Below are 20866 nucleotides of genomic sequence, written 5' to 3'. Positions count from 1 at the left end.
CAGAGGTCATGACCATAGCCCATGTGAAGATGAAAGATGTTCACCGCAGTGCTCAGGCTCCTTATACTCATACTCACTATGAACACATCGTCAAGAGACACCTAATAGAGAGGACAGAGCACGTAGACTCTGATTTGATCCACAAATCCACCGGGATTCAATTCCTTCTCGCATTAGACATCACCCGTACTGCCAGAGGAATTATAAATTATAGGTATATCCATGCGCTAGCGAACTTGATAGATAATATCACTGAGATGTATGATGACACCTTCAGGTATACGGGAAGGGAGTTACAAGCTTACAAGACGGAACTGATCCAGCACAGGATGGTCCTTAATTATATCACAGCCGTGACGGGTGGGTACTGTGTCACTTTGGCAACTCAATATGGTGTGAAGTGCTGTACGTATATATTACAAACAACACTGACGACCCCACGGAGATTATCAATCAAAAGATGGACGATATCTTGCAGTTGAAGTGGGAGTTCCGGAGGAGATACAACCTTACCCTGACCACTGTGGGTAATGAGCTGACCGGCTGGGTCTCATGGTTGAACCCACGAAATTGGTTCTCAGGATTAGGAGAGTGGGCTCAAAATGTTATTATGAGTGTAGGAAAGTTTCTCCTTCGTATCCTGGGAGTTGTCATAATTATTTGCTTGATATTTAGGTGTGTTCGAATTCTGACGCGGCGCAAGCACGGCACAAATTTGATGAGTTTGAGGAGCGAGGGCATTGTTATAGCAGCAGATTTAATTTACGACCCATCCATAGAGACAGTGTTATGATAAGGATTGCAAATGAATTCCATGGCCTGTTTCTTTCACCCGTTTTTTCTTTGTCTCCCCCTCTGCCCAGATACACCCATCCGGAAAAGACATCAGCCCTACCCAAGAATGTTTATATAAATGTTATGTGAATGTATTTTAGATATGTGTCTTATCTTCATCTCTACAACCTTCAGTTAATGACACACATAGTCGACAGATGATATCCACATATACTAGCACTCACATATGTTCCCCATCCATGTATCATCAACTAAATGTGCACCCCATTTGTTGGAACAAGAAGCCGAAAAGAGCTCGGTAGTGTTTGTCGGCCCACTTACAGACCCTTAATACGGGATAAGAAGGATTTAATGTATACTTCGCAATACTTTGAAGCTTATCTAAAACATATACGGCACGATGATACATGCCCCTCAGACATGGATTCATACATACATGCTTTTTACTATCCCACTAGGTCATACATTTCCCGCCTACAACTCTCCTCCGACCATCCAATCGTCCGATATTGTATTGATATTTTCTGTTTAGTGATTAGATAGTGGCAGTTATTGGTGACTGCCAAAGGGTGGAATGTCAAAGTCGAAAAATATTGCAGAACACACATCACGTACAAACTGCACACACATGCCCACTGCGCGTGCACTTGTTCTGCTGTGCGTGCACATATCCGCAATTTGCATATGGTCGCTCCCGCGGTCCTGCGCATCAACGCGTGGTATGGGTATTTACGGCAGAGTTTGTGTACGCATGGAGGGCCATCAGAACACATTACATATTTAATCCAAATAGTGCACAATGTACACATAGGGGTATATTTACTAAGCTCCCGATTTTGACCGAGATGCCGTTTTTTCTTCAAAGTGTCATCTCGGTTAATCTCGGTCATTTACTAAACACTAATCACGGCAGTGATGAGGGCATTCGTAATTTTTTGCAAGTTCAGGTAAAAAATTACGAATGAATACACCATCGGTCAAAACGCGGCTGTTTAAGTATGAATCTCGGTCATTTACTAAGAAGTGCAAAGCCAAAAAAGAACAAACACTGCCGTGAAAAATTTCAACTCGTAAAAAAGTGCTAAAAAAAAACAGAACTTTTTTTTTAATTCGTGATTGGATAGGCATGCACGGATCCATGAGATCCGTGCATGTATATCAGTGGGAAGGGGTGGGAAAGTGCTTATTTTTTTAAAAAAAATTGCGTGGGGTCCCCCCTCCTAAGCATAACCAGCCTCGGGCTCTTTGAGCCGATCCTGGTTGCAGAAATATGGTGAAAAAAATGACAGGGGTTCCCCCATATTTAAGCAACCAGCATCGGGCTCTGCGCCTGGTCCTGGTCCCAAAAATACGGGGGACAAAAAGAGTAGGGGTCCCCCGTATTTTTAAAACCAGCACCGGGCTCCACTAGCTGGACAGATAATGCCACAGCCGGGGGTCACTTTTATACAGCGCCCTGCGGCCGTGGCATCAAAAATCCAACTAGTCACCCCTGGCCGGGGTACCCTGGGGGAGTGGGAACCCCTTCAATCAAGGGGTCCCCCCCCCCCCAGCCACCCAAGGGCCAGGGGTGAAGCCCGAGGCTGTCCCCCCCCATCCAATGGGCTGCAGATGGGAGGGCTGATAGCCTTTGTTGTAAAATAAAAGATATTGTTTTTAGTAGCAGTACTACAAGTCCCAGCAAGCCTCCCCCGCATGCTGGTACTTGGAGAACCACAAGTACCAGCATGTGGCGGAAAAACGGGCCCGCTGGTACCTGTAGTACTACCACTAAAAAAATACCCAAAAAAACACAAGACACACACACCGTGAAAGTATAATTTTATTACATACATACACACATACATACATACTTACCTTATGTTCCCACGCAGGTCGGTCCTCTTCTCCAGTAGAATCCAAGGGGTACCTGTTGAATAAATTCTACTCACGAGATCCAGGGGTCCAGGCTCCTCGGCAAATCCAGGGATAATCCACGTACTTGAATAAAACAAAAAAACGGTTGCCCGACCACGAACTGAATGGTGACCCATGTTTGCACATGGGTCACCTTCCCACGAATGCCAGAAACACACTTTGCCTTCTGGCTAAGTGGGTTTCTTCAGCCAATCAGGGAGCGCCACGTTGTAGCACTCTCCTGATCAGCTGTGTGCTGCTGTCCTCACTGACAGGCGGCACACGGCAGTGTTACAATGTAGCGCCTATGCGCTACATTGTAACCAATGATGGGAACTTTCTGCCCTGCGGTTGACCTAAAGTGACGTCACCGCTGAGCAGAAAGTTCCCATCATTGGTTACAATGTAGCGCATAGGCGCTACATTGTAACACTGCCGTGTGCCGCCTGTCAGTGAGGACAGGAGCACACAGCTGATCAGGAGAGTGCTACAACGTGGCACTCCCTGATTGGCTGAAGAAACCCACTTAGCCAGAAGGCAAAGTGTGTTTCTGGCATTCGTGGGAAGGTGACCCATGTGCAAACATGGGTCACCTTTCAGTTCGTGGTCGGGCAACCGTTTTTTTGTTTTATTCAAGTACGTGGATTATCCCTGGATTTGCCGAGGAGCCTGGACCCCTGGATCTCGTGAGTAGAATTTATTCAACAGGTACCCCTTGGATTCTACTGGAGAAGAGGACCGACCTGCGTGGGAACATAAGGTAAGTATGTATGTATGTGTGTATGTATGTAATAAAATTATACTTTCACGGTGTGTGTGTCTTGTGTTTTTTTGGGTATTTTTTTAGTGGTAGTACTACAGGTACCAGCGGGCCCGTTTTTCCGCCGCATGCTGGTACTTGTGGTTCTCCAAGTACCAGCATGCGGGGGAGGCTTGCTGGGACTTGTAGTACTGCTACTAAAAACAATATCTTTTATTTTACAACAAAGGCTATCAGCCCTCCCATCCGCAGCCCATTGGATGGGGGGGGACAGCCTCGGGCTTCACCCCTGGCCCTTGGGTGGCTGGGGGGGGGGGACCCCTTGATTGAAGGGGTTCCCACTCCCCCAGGGTACCCCGGCCAGGGGTGACTAGTTGGATTTTTGATGCCACGGCCGCAGGGCGCTGTATAAAAGTGACCCCCGGCTGTGGCATTATCTGTCCAGCTAGTGGAGCCCGGTGCTGGTTTTAAAAATACGGGGGACCCCTACTCTTTTTGTCCCCCGTATTTTTGGGACCAGGACCAGGCGCAGAGCCCGATGCTGGTTGCTTAAATATGGGGGAACCCCTGTCATTTTTTCCCCCATATTTCTGCAACCAGGATCGGCTCAAAGAGCCCGAGGCTGGTTATGCTTAGGAGGGGGGACCCCACGCATTTTTTTGGGGGATTTTACATTGTTTAATTAAAAATAAAAAAATAAAAGAACCCCAGCACGGATCACACAGATCCGGCCGAGATTGATTGTAAAAAAAAACGGCAGTGTTTTGCTAATCACTGCCGTAAAATTAGGTAAAAAAAAAACGAATGACATCGACATCGGAAGAAAAGAAAAACACGAATACGACAGCTTAGTAAATCCATCGTAATCAATTCAAAAAGTTGCAGTTTTACACTGTCGATGTCATTCGTGATTGAACTTTGACCTTTTTTCGGAAATTACGAATCTTAGTAAATTTACCCCATAGTCTCCTTGCACCACATCAGAAAGTTATAGCTGTTTAAATGGTTGCAGAACAAAGGGATTCACCTTTATAGGATAAGAGGGGATAGACTAAGGTTATAAGGTGGTATTTGGTATCCAGCTGTAGTGTATTTTAAGGGTAACATTCCGGTGTTGGTCTGCGGAAGATCGCATGTTCCTGCAGATAGTTATGTGCAGAAGCAGAATATAGATATAAACTGTATTTACTGTATATTATGTATGCGGCAGGAATCCAGAGGAGACCACCCACAAGAGCAGTTAGGAAAGACATCGCCTACCTTTTCAAATCAACCTATGACCTCTCCTGTACTGTAAAAGTGCATTCCTGTGTCCAATGGACAAAGGGATTACAGTATCCATTGTAATGCTTTTGGAAGAATTGTATAAATAAAGCCTGCTGCAGCCTGGCCTGGCACAAGACTCACAACGTTATCTATTTGATGACGGAGGACCGGACCGGGAAGCGCACGCGAATATACTCACGTATGTACCTTGACTGTAGCCATTATTCTGTTATATTGTCTTCTATTGTAGTGTATAATTTGTATTGTAAACCCCCTTTCAGAAATAATCCACTGTGGTGTCGGAACCCAGCGGTAAAATCACAATTGGTGTCGTGTCCTCATTGCCCTGCTAAGGTTTAAAGTGTATTATTATTGCATAGCATTGCTGTAGAAGGTTTAAAGTGTATCTCTGGGTGTGTATGCGCTGTGAGTACTTTGTACCGTCAGCGCGGCGTGTGTACGCAAAGTCCGTACACTGTACGGGACTCTGTACGCTAATAGCGTAAAAGGTGCGTAGAGTGTGAATTAAGTATAGCGGCCGCAGCGGCTAAAGATTTAAAGTGTATTTAAGGTATTTTTAAGGTATAGCTTTCATTCCTGTAAAGATAATCAGCTTTATCATAATAGTAATGGAAAGAAAGTAGGAACTCATTGAAATAGATCAGAAAATTATAGAGATAGAAAAACAAACAGAGCCAATCAGAGAAGTAGAAGAATTCAAAACACTATTAGCAGAAAGTGAATCTAAAGTAAAAAAAAATAGAAAAGGATATTATTACAACAAAAGTCAATAAATTTAAAAGGGATACCATTGATTATAGGGAAGGAAATATAAGAAGTTGGCCGATGGCAAATAAACAATGGAAGGACAATTATCATAACCAGAGACGTCCACAAGAAAATGGGTGGCAGAAAGTGTATAAGGGACCTCAAAACAGATTTGGAAATAAAAGTAATGAGGTGCAAATACGAAATAGGTATGAAGTCTTGTCCTCCCCAAATGTAACGCAGCAGGGAACACATTTTTTTCAAAGGGGAATATACGGGAGAGAGAGGAGACAGACAAGGGAGATGGAGGATACAGCGAGTCCAAACAATTATGGGAAAAGAAAAAAGGAAGATGCAAGAGAGGTAAGAGAGGAGGAAAAAGAAACAAAAATAAGAAAACAGGGATCACAAGACAAGTAGGGATATTTAATCTATTGGACCATACATTAACAAAACATGAAAGCCAGTTGTTATCTAGAGGGTTAACGTTTGCTCCAAACAAAACTCCAAATGGTTTCCAATTGTTTATAGACACAAATAAATTTGTTAGCAGTTTAACTTTAAAACGTCATTTTATTAAGAATAATAAAGAAAAAAAGGTAGAAGAAACAATTGAGAAAAGTGTATTAAAGAAGAAATCTGCATTTTACCCGGTAGAATCCAGAGGAAGTTATATAGAAACATTTGCTAGCTTGGTCAAAAAAGATATGGATAGTTTGTGTATGGATGTAGGTAATACAAGGGATAATTTAAGCAGAGGTGAAAGGGAAGCTATCAAATCCCTAGAAAAAAAATGACCAAATAATAATTAGATCAGCAGACAAGGGAGGGGGGGTTGTCGTATTAAATAAATCAGATTAGGAGGAGGAGTGCAATAGATTTTTAAATGATTTAGACACATACGGACCTTTGGAAAGTGATCCAATAGGACAGATTTTAGATGAAGTCAATGATTTGTTGGTTAAGGGTTTAGGAAATGGAGTAATTACTTTGGATGAATTTAATTATATGATGAATACTAAGCTAAAGACACCTATATTCTATTGTGTGCCCAAAATACATAAACGATTAGATAAGCCCCCTGGGCGCCCAATAATATTGAGCATAGATTCTGTAAGTTCAAAGATATCAGAATATGTAGATATCCAAATTAAACAATATCTTATTGAATTGAATACATATGTCAAAGATTCCACTCAAATATTGGGTATCCTGGAAACTTTTAAATGGGAGGCGGATTTTCTTTGGGCTACAATAAATGTCGAAGCACTCTACACCTGCATTCCACACCAAGGAGGCTTAGAAGCGGTGGAAAAATATTTAAACAGTGATCTCCTGGTTAATACAATTAAAAAAACATACATTTTAGACTGTATAGAATACATATTGTTAAATACTTATTTTAAGTTTAAAGATAATTATTATATACAGCGTAGGGCTGTTGCCATGGGAACACCGTATGCCCCGAATTTAGCTAATTTATATTTAGGCAAGTGGGAATCGGAAATGATACATAATAATAATCCTTTTAGTGAGAATATTAAGTTATTTAAAAGATATATAGATGATATCGTAATTGTTTGGAAGGGGACACTGTTGTTTGAGGGATTTATGACTTATTTAAATCTAAACACATATAATCTGAAATTTACATCAAATATACACAAATATAAAATTGAATTTTTGGATTTGGTTCTGGATAGGTCCTGTTGCTTAGAGGGGAATCGAGTGAACACTTATACGCATATTAAAACTGTGGACTGTAATAGTTACGTTCATTTTGATAGTTGTCATCATAAAAAATGGGTATCGAATACACCTTACTCGCAGTTTGTAAGACTGCAACGTAATTGTTCCACTATGGACAAATATGATGAACAAGCGTTAGTGTATGGGCAACGTTTTAGAGAAAAAGGCTATCCTGAACATTTAATAGAGAACTCTATCAGTAAAGCTAGAGATCGTGATAGGAGAGATCTTATGATGTATAAGAAAAAGAACCAGCCAATAGATTCTGTATTATCCCATTTGTCACCACCTTTAATAGCAAATTGGATGAGGTCACAAAGATTCTAGTCAAACATTGGGGGATCTTAGAACTTGTCCCTTTGTTGAAGGAGGTTTTACCAGATAAACCACAAGTTATATGCCGCAAAGCAAGAAATTTAAAGACCATGCTAGCACCTAGTAACTTATCAACCAGCAACAAATGTAAAGTGTGCAGATTAGCAAATAGAGATTATAAAAAGATATGGAATCATGATAAATTCAAATCCTGGGTAATACAAGGTAAATTAAACTGAGCACACATGTATATATGTTGGAATGTAAATGTGGTAAAAGGTATATAGGTAAAACCAAGCGGCAGCTCAAAATAAGAATTTTGGAGCATACACGAAATATTAACAATAAGGTATTAAACCATTGTGTTCCCTGTCATTTCCAACAGTGCTGTGATTCCAGGGTAGAAAATCTATAATTTAAAGCTATTGAACAAGTAAATATAGGTGATAGGGGAGGTGATATCTTAAAACTATTATCACAACGGGAAACCTTCTGGATATACACATTAGGTACATTAACTCCGGACGGAATGAACGAAGGATGCGACATTGTGCCGTTTCTGCAAAACTAGCTTGTGAGGGGCTCTAAGTTGCTGATCCTAACTGTAGTTGGTGTTAACAACCGGTTGGGACTCATGAGCATTTAGAGCCTCACCCAGTTAAAGCAGAAGTGATGTAACGCTCCGAATTCATGTTCAGCCGGGTAATATCAGTTCCAGTCTTTTGAAGTGAGTCCTTTATGTCAAGTGCATTTTAAATAAATTCTGTATTGGCGTATGTAACATCTGAAGTGGTGACTGTCTGCTAAATATGATCCTCCCGCTATGGGTAATATATGAGAAAGTACAAATATAATAGTATAAATGTATTTGATACATAATAAAGATTATTATGCCTCTTTTGAAGCGGATAATTAACAACAGAGAAATTAATATAGTGTTTTGGGGAATTACTATTAAGCAGACGGCCATGTACATTTTAGATGCACGTTTGTTGTAAATGTATAAGTACTATGTCGGCAAAAGATAACTATACCGATTCGCATTGTTCAAAGTATTTGGAGTAAATGTGTAAAGTGTGGTACTCTAACAATGATGTGATATGATTGTCAAAAGTCCGTTTTATTGGTGAACTTATCAATTACCAAGTAACCAATCAGCACACAAAAATAAGAATTTACTTACCGATAATTCTATTTCTCGGAGTCCGTAGTGGATGCTGGGGTTCCTGAAAGGACCATGGGGAATAGCGGCTCCGCAGGAGACAGGGCACAAAAGTAAAGCTTTCCGATCAGGTGGTGTGCACTGGCTCCTCCCCCTATGACCCTCCTCCAAGCCAGTTAGGTACTGTGCCCGGACGAGCGTACACAATAAGGGAGGAATTTTGAATCCCGGGTAAGACTCATACCAGCCACACCAATCACACCGTACAACTTGTGATCTAAACCCAGTTAACAGTATGATAACAGCGGAGCCTCTGAAAAGATGGCTCACAACAATAATAACCCGATTTTTGTAACTATGTACAAGTATTGCAGATAATCCGCACTTGGGATGGGCGCCCAGCATCCACTACGGACTCCGAGAAATAGAATTATCGGTAAGTAAATTCTTATTTTCTCTATCGTCCTAGTGGATGCTGGGGTTCCTGAAAGGACCATGGGGATTATACCAAAGCTCCCAAACGGGCGGGAGAGTGCGGATGACTCTGCAGCACCGAATGAGAGAACTCCAGGTCCTCCTTAGCCAGGGTATCAAATTTGTAGAATTTAGCAAACGTGTTTGCCCCTGACCAAGTAGCTGCTCGGCAAAGTTGTAAAGCCGAGACCCCTCGGGCAGCCGCCCAAGATGAGCCCACCTTCCTTGTGGAATGGGCATTTACATATTTTTGGCTGTGGCAGGCCTGCCACAGAATGTGCAAGCTGAATTGTATTACACATCCAACTAGCAATAGTCTGCTTAGAAGCAAGAGCACCCAGTTTGTTGGGTGCATACAGGATAACAGCAAGTCAGTTTTCCTGACTCCAGCCATCCTGGAACATATTTTCAGGGCCCTGACAACATCTAGCAACTTGGAGTCCTCCAAGTCCCTAGTAGGTGCAAGGCAACACAATAAACTGGTTCAGGTGAAACACTGACACCACCTTTAGGGAGAGAACTGGGGACGAGTCCGCAGCTCTGCCCTGTCCGAATGGACAAACAGATATGGGCTTTTTTGAGAAAAAAACACCAATTTGACACTCGCCTGGTCCAGGCCAGGGCCAAGAGCATGGTCACTTTTCATGTGAGATGCTTCAAATCCACAGATTTGACTGGTTTTAAACCAATGTGATTTGAGGAATCCCAGAACTACGTTGAGATCCCACAGTGCCACTGGAGGCACAAAAGGGGGTTGTATATGCAATACTCCCTTGACAAACTTCTGGACTTCAGGAACTGAAGCCAATTCTTTCTGGAAGAAAATCGACAGGGCCGAAATTTGAACCTTAATGGACCCCAATTTGAGGCCCATAGACACTCCTGTTTGCAGGAAATGCAGGAAACGACCGAGTTGAAATTTCTTTGTGGGGCCTTCCTGGCCTCACACCACGCAACATATTTTCGCCACATGTGGTGATAATGTTGTGCGGTCACCTCCTTTCTGGCTTTGACCAGGGTAGGAATGACCTCTTCCGGAATGCCTTTTTCCCTTAGGATCCGGCTTTCCACCGCCATGCCGACAAACGCAGCTGCGGTAAGTCTTGGAACAGACATGGTACTTGCTGAAGCAAGTCCCTTCTTAGCGGCAGAGGCCATAAGACCTCTGTAAGCATCTCTTGAAGTTCCGGGTACCAAGTCCTTCTTGGCCAATCCGGAGCCATGAGTATAGTTCTTACTCCTCTACGTCTTATAATTCTCAGCACCTTAGGTATGAGAAGCAGAGGAGGGAACACATACACCGACTGGTACACCCACGGTGTTACCAGAACGTCCACAGCTATTGCCTGAGGGTCTCTTGACCTGGCGCAATACCTGTCCCGTTTTTTGTTCAGACGGGACGCCATCATGTCCACCTTTGGTATTTCCCAACGGTTTACAATCATGTGGAAAAAACTGCCCGATGAAGTTTCCACTCTCCCGGGTGGAGGTCGTGCCTGCTGAGGAAGTCTGCTTCCCAGTTTCCATTCCCGGGATGAAACACTGCTGACAGTGCTATCACATGATTTTCCGCCCAGCGAAAAGTCCTTGCAGTTTTTGCCATTGCCCTCCTGCTTCTTGTGTCGCCCTGTCTGTTTACGTGGGCGACTGCCGTGATGTTTTTCCCACTGGATCAATACCGGCTGACCTTGAAGCAGAGGTCTTGCTAAGCTTAGAGCATTATAAATTTACCCTTAGCTCCAGTATATTTATGTGGAGAAAAGTCTCCAGACTTGATCACACTCCCTGGAAATTTTTTCCTTGTGTGACTGCTCCCCAGCCTCTCGGGCTGGGCTCCGTGGTCACCAGCATCCAATCCTGAATGCCGAATCTGCGGCCCTCTAGAAGATGAGCACTCTATAACCACCACAGGAGAGACACCCTTGTCCTTGGATATAGGGTTATCCGCTGATGCATCTGAAGATGCGATCCGGACCATTTGTCCAGCAGATCCCACTGAAAAGTTCTTGCGTGAAATCTGCCGAATGGAATTGCTTCGTAGGAAGCCACCATTTTTACCAGCACCCTTGTGCAATGATGCACTGTTTTTAGGAGGTTCCTGACTAGCTCGGATAACTCCCTGGCTTTCTCTTCCGGGAGAAACACCTTTTTCTGGACTGTGTCCAGAATCATCCCTAGGCACAGCAGACGTGTCGTCGGGATCAGCTGCGATTTTGGAATATTTAGAATCCACCCGTGCTGTTGTAGCAGTATCCGAGATAGTGCTACTCCGACCTCCAACTGTTCCCTGGACTATGCCCTTATCAGGAGATCGTCCAAGTAAGGGATAATTAAGACGCCTTTTCTTCGAAGAAGAATCATCATTTCGGCCATTACCTTGGTAAAGACCCGGGGTGCCGTGGACAATCCAAACGGCAGCGTCTGAAACTGATAGTGACAGTTCTGCACCACGAACCTGAGGTACCCTTAGTGAGAAGGGCAAATTTGGGACATAGAGGTAAGCATCCCTGATGTCCCGGGACACTATATAGTCCCCTTCTTCCTGGTTCGTTATCACTGCTCTGAGTGACTCCATCTTGATTTGAACCTTTGTAAGTGTTCAAAAAATTTTTTAGAATAAATCTCACCTAGCCTTCTGGCTTCAGTACCACAATATAGTGTGGAATAATACCCCTTTTCTTGTAGTAGGAGGGGTAATTTAATTATCACCTGCTGGGAATACAGCTTGTGAATTTTTTCCCATACTGCCTCCTTGTCGGAGGGAGACCTTGGTAAAGCAGACTTCAGGAGCCTGCGAAGGGGAAACGTCTCGACATTCCAATCTGTACCCCTGGGATACTACTTGTAGGATCCAGGGGTCCTGTACGGTCTCAGCGCCATGCTGAGAACTTGTCAGAAGCGGTGGAACGCTTCTGTTCCTGGGAATGGGCTGCCTGCTGCAGTCTTCTTCCCTTTCCTCTATCCCTGGGCAGATATGATCTTATAGGGACGAAAGGACTGAGGCTGAAAAGACGGTGTCTTTTTCTGCAGAGATGTGACTTAGGGTAAAAACGGCGGATTTTCCAGCAGTTGCCGTGGCCACCAGGTCCGATGGACCGACCCCAAATAACTCCTCTTCCTTTATACGGCAATACACCTTTGTGCCGTTTGGAATCTGCATCACCTGACCACTGTCGTGTCCATAACATCTTCTGGCAGATATGGACATCGCATTTACTCTTGATGCCAGAGTGCAAATATCCCTCTGTGCATCTCGCATATATAGAAATGCATCCTTTAAATGCTCTATAGTCAATAAAATACTGTCCCTGTCAAGGGTATCAATATTTTTAGTCAGGGAATCCGACCAAGCCACCCCAGCTCTGCACATCCAGGCTGAGGCGATCGCTGGTCGCAGTATAACACCAGTATGTGTGTATATACTTTTTATGATATTTTCCAGCCTCCTGTCAGCTGGTCCTTGAGGACGGCCCTATCTATAGACGGTACCGCCACTTGTTTTGATAAGCGTGTGAGCGCCTTATCCACCCTAAGGGGTGTTTCCCAACGCGCCCTAACTTCTGGCGGGAAAGGGTATACCGCCCATAATTTTCTATCGGGGGGAACCCACGCATCATCACACACTTTATTTAATTTATCTGATTCAGGAAAAACTACGGTAGTTTTTTCACATCCCACATAATACCCTCTTTTGTGGTACTTGTAGTATCAGAAATATGAAACACCTCCTTCATTGCCTTTAACGTGTGGCCCTAATAAGGAATACGTTTGTTTATTCACCGTCGACACTGGATTCAGTGTCCCTGTCTGTGTCTGTGTCGACCGACTAAAGTAAACGGGCGTTTTAAAACCCCTGACGGTGTTTTTGAGACGTCTGGACCGGTACTAATTGTTTGTCGGCCGTCTCATGTCGTCAACCGACCTTGCAGCGTGTTGACATTTTCACGTAATTCCCTAAATAAGCCATCCATTCCGGTGTCGACTCCCTAGAGAGTGACATCACCATTACAGGCAATTGCTCCGCCTCCTCACCAACATCGTCCTCATACATGTCGACACACACGTACCGACACACAGCATACACACAGGGAATGCTCTGATAGAGGACAGGACCCACTAGCCCTTTGGAGAGACAGAGGGAGAGTTTACCAGCACACACCAAAAACGCTATAATTATATAGGGACAACCTTATATAAGTGTTTTCCCTTATAGCATCTTTTTTATATATTTCTAACGCCAAATTAGTGCCCCCCCTCTCTGTTTTAACCCTGTTTCTGTAGTGCAGTGCAGGGGAGAGCCTGGGAGCCTTCCCTCCAGCCTTTCTGTGAGGGAAAATGGCGCTGTGTGCTGAGGAGATAGGCCCCGCCCCTTTTTCGGCGGCCTCGTCTCCCGCTCTTAACGGATTCTGGCAGGGGTTAAATATCTCCATATAGCCTCCGGAGGCTATATGTGAGGTATTTTTAGCCAAAATAGGTATTCATTTGCCTCCCAGGGCGCCCCCCTCCCAGCGCCCTGCACCCTCAGTGACTGCTGTGTGAAGTGTGCTGAGAGGAAAATGGCGCACAGCTGCAGTGCTGTGCGCTACCTTTAGAAGACTGAGGAGTCTTCTGCCGCCGATTCTGGACCTCTTCTTACTTCAGCATCTGCAAGGGGGCCGGCGGCAAGGCTCCGGTGACCATCCAGGCTGTACCTGTGATCGTCCCTCTGGAGCTGATGTCCAGTAGCCAAGAAGCCAATCCATCCTGCACGCAGGTGAGTTCACTTCTTCTCCCCTAAGTCCCTCGTTGCAGTGATCCTGTTGCCAGCAGGACTCACTGTAAAATAAAAAACCTAAGCTAAACTTTTCTAAGCAGCTCTTTAGGAGAGCCACCTAGATTGCACCCTTCTCGGCCGGGCACAAAAATCTAACTGGCTTGGAGGAGGGTCATAGGGGGAGGAGCCAGTGCACACCACCTGATCGGAAAGCTTTACTTTTGTGCCCTGTCTCCTGCGGAGCCGCTATTCCCCATGGTCCTTTCAGGAACCCCAGCATCCACTAGGACGATAGAGAAACAATGTTTAAAAGGTGAAGCTCTTAGGACCAGTAGCACAGCTCCTGACGAAGTCCTCCAATGACGAAACGCGTTGGGCGTGGCTTACCTTCGTGGACGATTCCTTGTCATTCGTTGAGCAACAGAGCTGGCGGCACCTCCGTGAAAAAGACACTACTATCGGACTAAGCTGTACTGAAGTGGTAGTCATCGGAGAACGTGGCTGAGTGCATCGTTTTAGACTTACATGTATGTGGATATTTTAATACAAGTAAAGTGTTTTTGATTATTATTCACTAGTGCGCTCTCCTCATTCTGACGTTTTTAGATATCCTTCACTCCTGGCTGGAGTGGACGAGCCGGCACTGCATGTAACTTCACAATTCTGGGAACTATCAGTGTATGCGCGGACCAGACTTTTACAATATTTTATATATATATATATATATATATATATATATATATATATATATGGAGATATCGGCGGCACTCACTAGGGACTTTCACAGCTCAGGAAAAAGAGACACAGCTCAAGTCTGCTGTTAACGTTTCACTTTATGCAACTTTCGTCAGAACAACATACATAATGAAAAGCACATACCTTTATACCCACACCAAACACCCGAGTGCACGTCCCAGGCTCGGTCACGCCGGCGGGGAATGGATGACGTCATCAGTCCTCACCACTATCAGACCGCTCCTCCCCGTCGCTGCTCCGGTTACCATGGAGACATACTATATACAAAGAAAGAAAAAACATTTAATACACCCCTAAGGATACCGGAACGTCCTTGGTCATGCACATTGACAATTGACACATATCAGTTTCAGGGCTGACAGCTAACCTAAACACAACATAAATCAATCCTATATTGATATATCTTACTCAAGAAAACAATTTAAATTGAATTGTTCATTGAGACCTCTTGGGGCGATCGTTTTTAAACGGTGTATCCACCTTATTTCTCTCTGTAGTAATAATTTATTTCTATCCCCCCCCTGATATTATCTGGTTGCTGGTCTATGATTTTGTATTTAAGTGTAGCTAGATTGTGTTTAAATTTAGCAAAGTGCCTAGCCACTGGTTGAGCTTGACTATCCCCACCTAACGCAGCCCGAATGGCCGACCGGTGCATTGCCATCCGCTCCCGGAATTGGCGTGAGGTCTTACCTATGTAGAGGAGCCCACACGGGCATCTGATAAAGTATATGACGTGTGTGCTAGTGCAGGTTAAAACCTTGTCAATATTAATCATCCTTCCTGTGTGTGGATGCGCAAACCCCGGGCCTGTCTCCATATAGCTGCATGTAGTGCAGCCAATACACCTGTAGAACCCGGGTTTTTTAGTAAGGAAATTGGACTTCTGACTAGTTTTGAAGGAAGAAATATCGTTATGCACTAAGTAATCCTTCAAGTTTCTATTTCTAGTGTAACTAGGTAATAACGAAACATCTTTAAGTGCACTTAATTCCTTATCGGATCCAACAATAGACCAAGCCGTTCTAGCATGTTTAACAATCTCGCCACTGATAGCTGAAATTTTCTGTACAAGTGGTATTTTATTCTCCATTGTGTGTGCCTTAAGGTTGGGTTTCCGTAAGAGTTCACCTCTATCCAACTGTAATACACGTGCCTTAGTTTTCATTAATTCTTTCCAATCATAACCTCTCATTTGGAAGTTACGTGCCATAGCGTCTATTTCCAAATTAGTATTCCCAATATCATCAGAGATTCTATGAGCCCTGAGGAACTGAGAATACAGTAGACTATATTTAGTGGTGGCTGGATGGAAACTAGAGGCATGCAGGAGAGTATTTTTATCAGTGGGTTTTTTATACACACTTGTGTGTAGCTTACCCTCTTTAAGAGAGATTGCTACATCCAAGTAATGAACTCTGCCTGCACTAATATTTGCCGTAAATTTGATGTTAGGGTCTCTAGAGTTTATATCCACTATCAATTGGTCAAGGGATTCTCTGGTGTCAGACCAAATTAATAGCAGATCGTCTATATAACGAACAAATAATGTAATTTTTTGAGCATTAGCGGGATCTGAGAAAAATAAATCTTTCTCCACTTCGAACATAAAACAATTCGCGAATGCAGGGGAGACACAACTCCCCATAGCGCACCCCTGCAATTGTTCAAACCAATTTTTATCGAAAAGAAAATAATTATGTACCAAAGTGAGTTTGAGTAATTTCAGAAAAAAATTCAAATCTGGGCCCTCATATTCAGGGCTACTTGAAAGTAGACGCCTGGCTGCCTCCACACCCCTATCATGTGGGATGTTGGTGTAGAGGCTCACCACGTCTAGTGTACATAACAGACTATTAGTCGGTAGATGTGCCACAGACTGCAGTTTAATTAACAACGTAGTCGTATCTTTTAGGTACGTCGGCTGTGCCTGAATTACCGGCTGGAAATAGTAATCCAGGTATTGTGATACCTTGTAAAACACTGAATTGCATGCAGCTATGATAGGACGTCCCGGTGGCTCTTTCTGGTTCTTATGTATGTAACCCTGATTTAGGGTTTAAACAACACTTATACTGAGGTAGTTATAATATGGTGACTAAAATGGAGTATAAGCATATATATTATTCATATAAAAGTTAATGGATGTTGTAATACTGTATGCATGTTTTGAGGTAAATAATACAGTTCACATATATGTAATTGTATGTACATTGATGTAAAAGTAGTGGTGAATACAATTAAGGCTTATTTTATGGTTTCACAGTGTATCTAAAGGGTTAATGTCCTTGTGCTCCTAACTGTCAATCACCTAGTGGGGTGATTGCCAGTGGGCGGGGCATCACCTCAGAGTGGGTCATGTGACTACTAGAGAGGGGTGGAGAGGTGCTGTGAGTGTAGCTGGGGGAGAGACTGCATATCCCTTGGTGAGAGGACATAGTTTTTTGCTGCTCCGGCCGTCGCCCGCATTAGAGCTGAGCGGTATACATTGCGGCGGCCGGAGGGGGCTTAGTGTGTGTAGCCAGAACAGGGCTTCCTTACTGTAAAGGTGGTGACAGCAGCATTGAGACTCAGCACTGTTCATAGAACCCGGCATTGGCGCTAGTCAACTCACCCAGCAGTATTGGAAGGGCGCACCGGTGACAGGGAGACAGAGAGGGTTCCTTCCTACCTATTACACAGACTCTGACAGCCACAACAAAGAAGCCAGGACCAGCAGCAGAGGCTCCATTCTGTGTGGCTGTAAGTGTAAGGGAGGAGTCGGGGGAGCATCCTGCTGCAGCATCACTAGATCGTAGAAGTGTGAGTGCATAATCCAGCCATTTATATTACCCCTACACTAAGCACAGCAAGCCATAGGTGACTATGGTACATAGTCAATTTCATATTGGGACTAAGGACTCCAGGGCTAGGCCGCAATAATGGCTATTAAGCAGGAGGATAGTAATGGGTCACAGTAGTCAGAGTGACCTATAATTACAGTTCCATGTATGGCTTAATCATAGTGCTAAGGAGAAGGTAGAAAGCACTGGGTATATATATGTAACAGGAGGAGTGGAGTGAAACTTGAACTGTTTAACGCTTCATAAATAGTTTTAAAGCTCCCCCATATATCAGCATCACATCAGTCAAAGGAGAGCCAGAGACATTGTTCCGCAGCGCTAAATAGAAAGTAACACCCAAAAGCTGCCACCTAATGTGTGTATGCCCCTGAATTAGCAGAATTAGAGTCAAGGACATTAAAGGTAGCCATACTACAGTGACATTGGATGAATGTTAAAGCCTCTTAGCCACAAAGGATTAGAATATCATCCCGATTCAAGGACTAGCTTGTGGCACTTTAATACAACTGTGTTATATGTATATTCGTGAACCCGTAAGAAGGACTGACACGTAAGAGACTATTAGTTTTAAAGTTAAAGGATTTGAGCTCGCTGTGACTATGATAAGAGAAACCATCTCTTGCAGATATATTTAATATAGACTCATCCTAAGAGACAACAATAATTTGAGGCATACAGGAATCAAAAAGCTATATATGCTCTAAAATATAGAAAGCATCAGCTACTTCAAATGGACACAAGGACGCAGCATAACAAAGGTTTATCATACCAGCTTCTTAGGAGTTTAGTTTAATACTGGACAACTACGGTAACATTTTTACTGAGGAAAGGATACAGATTCCTTGGTAATCAACTGTTGATGTTACTATCTATGAGCTAAATAGATACTTTCTGTTATCTGCCAAGGAGGAACTATAAGTAACCTTATAGGAGAAAGTAATTGCTACCATAAGTAGACTGAGCCAAACATCTTTCTCTTTAACTGAAGGGAGAACTGATAGTTGATACTAAAACATAGTGTCAGACATTCTGTATTAACTGCTGTTATTTTTAGGAAGTTTAAGGGCCCTTATAGTGCACTATCATATTAAGAGTACCCGGGTCACTCTAACACCTAAGGGTGTCTTGAAAAGAAAAAGGATTTGTTGTATTGCATGCAGGTACTGTGTATAGGCCTAATTGACAGGGGGTTAGCATGGATTAATGACTTAAAGGGGAATGTGTAATTGATGAAATGTCAATGTATACTTAATCCATTTGGTACTGGTCATTAAAGTGTTATACTTGCCATGTGTGTCTGGTCCGTCTGGAAGTTGATCTGAAGATCCAGGAAGAAAGAGACAGGTATATTAGATAATATATCTATGATATAAGGGAATCATCCCCTAAGGATAGAGATCAGGCTTACTCAAGCAAGCCTTAACGGTAGTTAAATACTACACATAGCTTGAGTGGAGGCACAACTATTAGGTAACCATCCCTTAATAGAATACATAGACAGCTCTCGTTCAAGGTATTGAGGGTAGGGTTACATATGGAGGCACCGCGTGAGATAGAAGTTACACTCAGGCCCTGTTACACCACAAGTGTCAGCTGCCATTAATTATTATTGATAAAGTCCTCACATCCCTAAAAATAAAATACAAATATGGGAAAGAAGCAAAGGAACAGGGAGAAGGTTGGACATAAAGCCATTGCTGTATCAGTTGGGAGAGTTGAAGCCAATAGAGAATGTAAAAGTATGGACAAACAAGAGTACCATAAGGGACCAGGCTTAAAGGAAGAGGTGACATGCAAGTTTGTGGGAACTTTTGTAAATAACCTAGGTGTGAAAAATGAAAAAATATTAGATGTCCCTGTAGAGTTGGAGAAGAGAAAGAAAAAATCAAAGGACAAGAAAGTCAGACTTGATCCCCACCTAAAGGATAGTGAGGGAGGTGTTAGTGACAACCTTGCTCATACTTTGGTCGCTAACATGGATTATGGAATGATAGGAGATAAGAATGTTCTACCACTGAAAGAGAGCATTCCAGGGGAAGTGAAGATAGATGTAGGTATACAGAAATTAGAAACTGTGCTAAAGCAAATAGCTGAGGATTATAAGAAACATGGACAATTAGTATTAGCTCTGCCAAAAGATCAACAGAAGGACCTGCTTTCCCTGTTTCCAACTTCCATTGAGGAACCAACAAGAAGAGATAGCCCAGTGGATCTACAGACCCCGATAGAGGTGATAAGACATATAGCACTGGACAGGTCTAAACATATTTATCAGTTGTTGGAGGTTCTAGATGAAACCCAATGGAAGCTAAAAGAAGAACAGATGTTTAACACCAAAATTGATGAGAGGAACAAAGAGCTTGAAAGAGAACTTTGGTTTATACAGAGAGAGATGGAAACCATGGCATCTGATGAAAGACAAACCAGAGTGGATCAGGAGCAACAAAAGTTGATAATGTACCAGCAGCAGGAAGACAATATTCATTCTCTGGAATCAAAAATAACTGAGTTGTCTGAATTATTGGAAGTGGGTAAAGAAACTGAAAAGGAGGATCATATTCGTCTGAATGAAATGAAAGAAAGAAAGACTGTCTCAGCTAGAATCTGAGAATAAAATACTCAAGGATGCCAACTTCCTAAACAACTGTCCTGAAGACCGTATCCATGAATTTTCTATGCGACCGGATACTAAGGACATAGCATTACAGACTGAGGTAGTGGATGGTATATTGCTGAGACAATCTTCTATGAATAAAGTTGATAGTAAAGGGACACAGTATATGTCTCTTAAAATGACTGGCACAGTAATATGGTTCCATGTGAAGAAAGGCTATGGCTTCATTAAAAGGCATGACACCGGAGAAGACATATTTGTACATTGGACATCCATAACGAAGAATAACCCCCTAAAACTGTTGTACAGTGTAGGAGATGGAGAGAAAGTAGAATTTGAAGTGTTGGAAGGGGAAAAGGGTGTACATGCAGCAAATGTGACTGGCATAGGTGGAGTACCAGTGAAAGGGAGTCGATTTGCTCCAAACCGACGAGGATCATACAGTTATTGTTATCAACCACGAGAAAAAGTGGTTGATGAAGGAAGTGCATATTCAGAACAAAGGCAAGGGAGAGATCCAGCTCCATGTCATCCTTCTACAACCTTATATTACCGACCTCTCTCGAGATTCAATGGTAGAGTAAATCAGTACCAGGATCAAGAAACGGAAAATTCAGATGCTAAAGACTTGATAACTTTAGAAGCTTCGTCAGAGAAAGAAACTAGTCTCAGTGACAATCGTAGTGAGGTACATGATAACTTTACCCTAGCACAA

Source organism: Pseudophryne corroboree, chromosome 2 (genome assembly GCF_028390025.1).
Source record: "Pseudophryne corroboree isolate aPseCor3 chromosome 2, aPseCor3.hap2, whole genome shotgun sequence".
Lineage (NCBI taxonomy): Eukaryota > Metazoa > Chordata > Amphibia > Anura > Myobatrachidae > Pseudophryne > Pseudophryne corroboree.
This window is presented reverse-complemented; position numbering follows the sequence as displayed.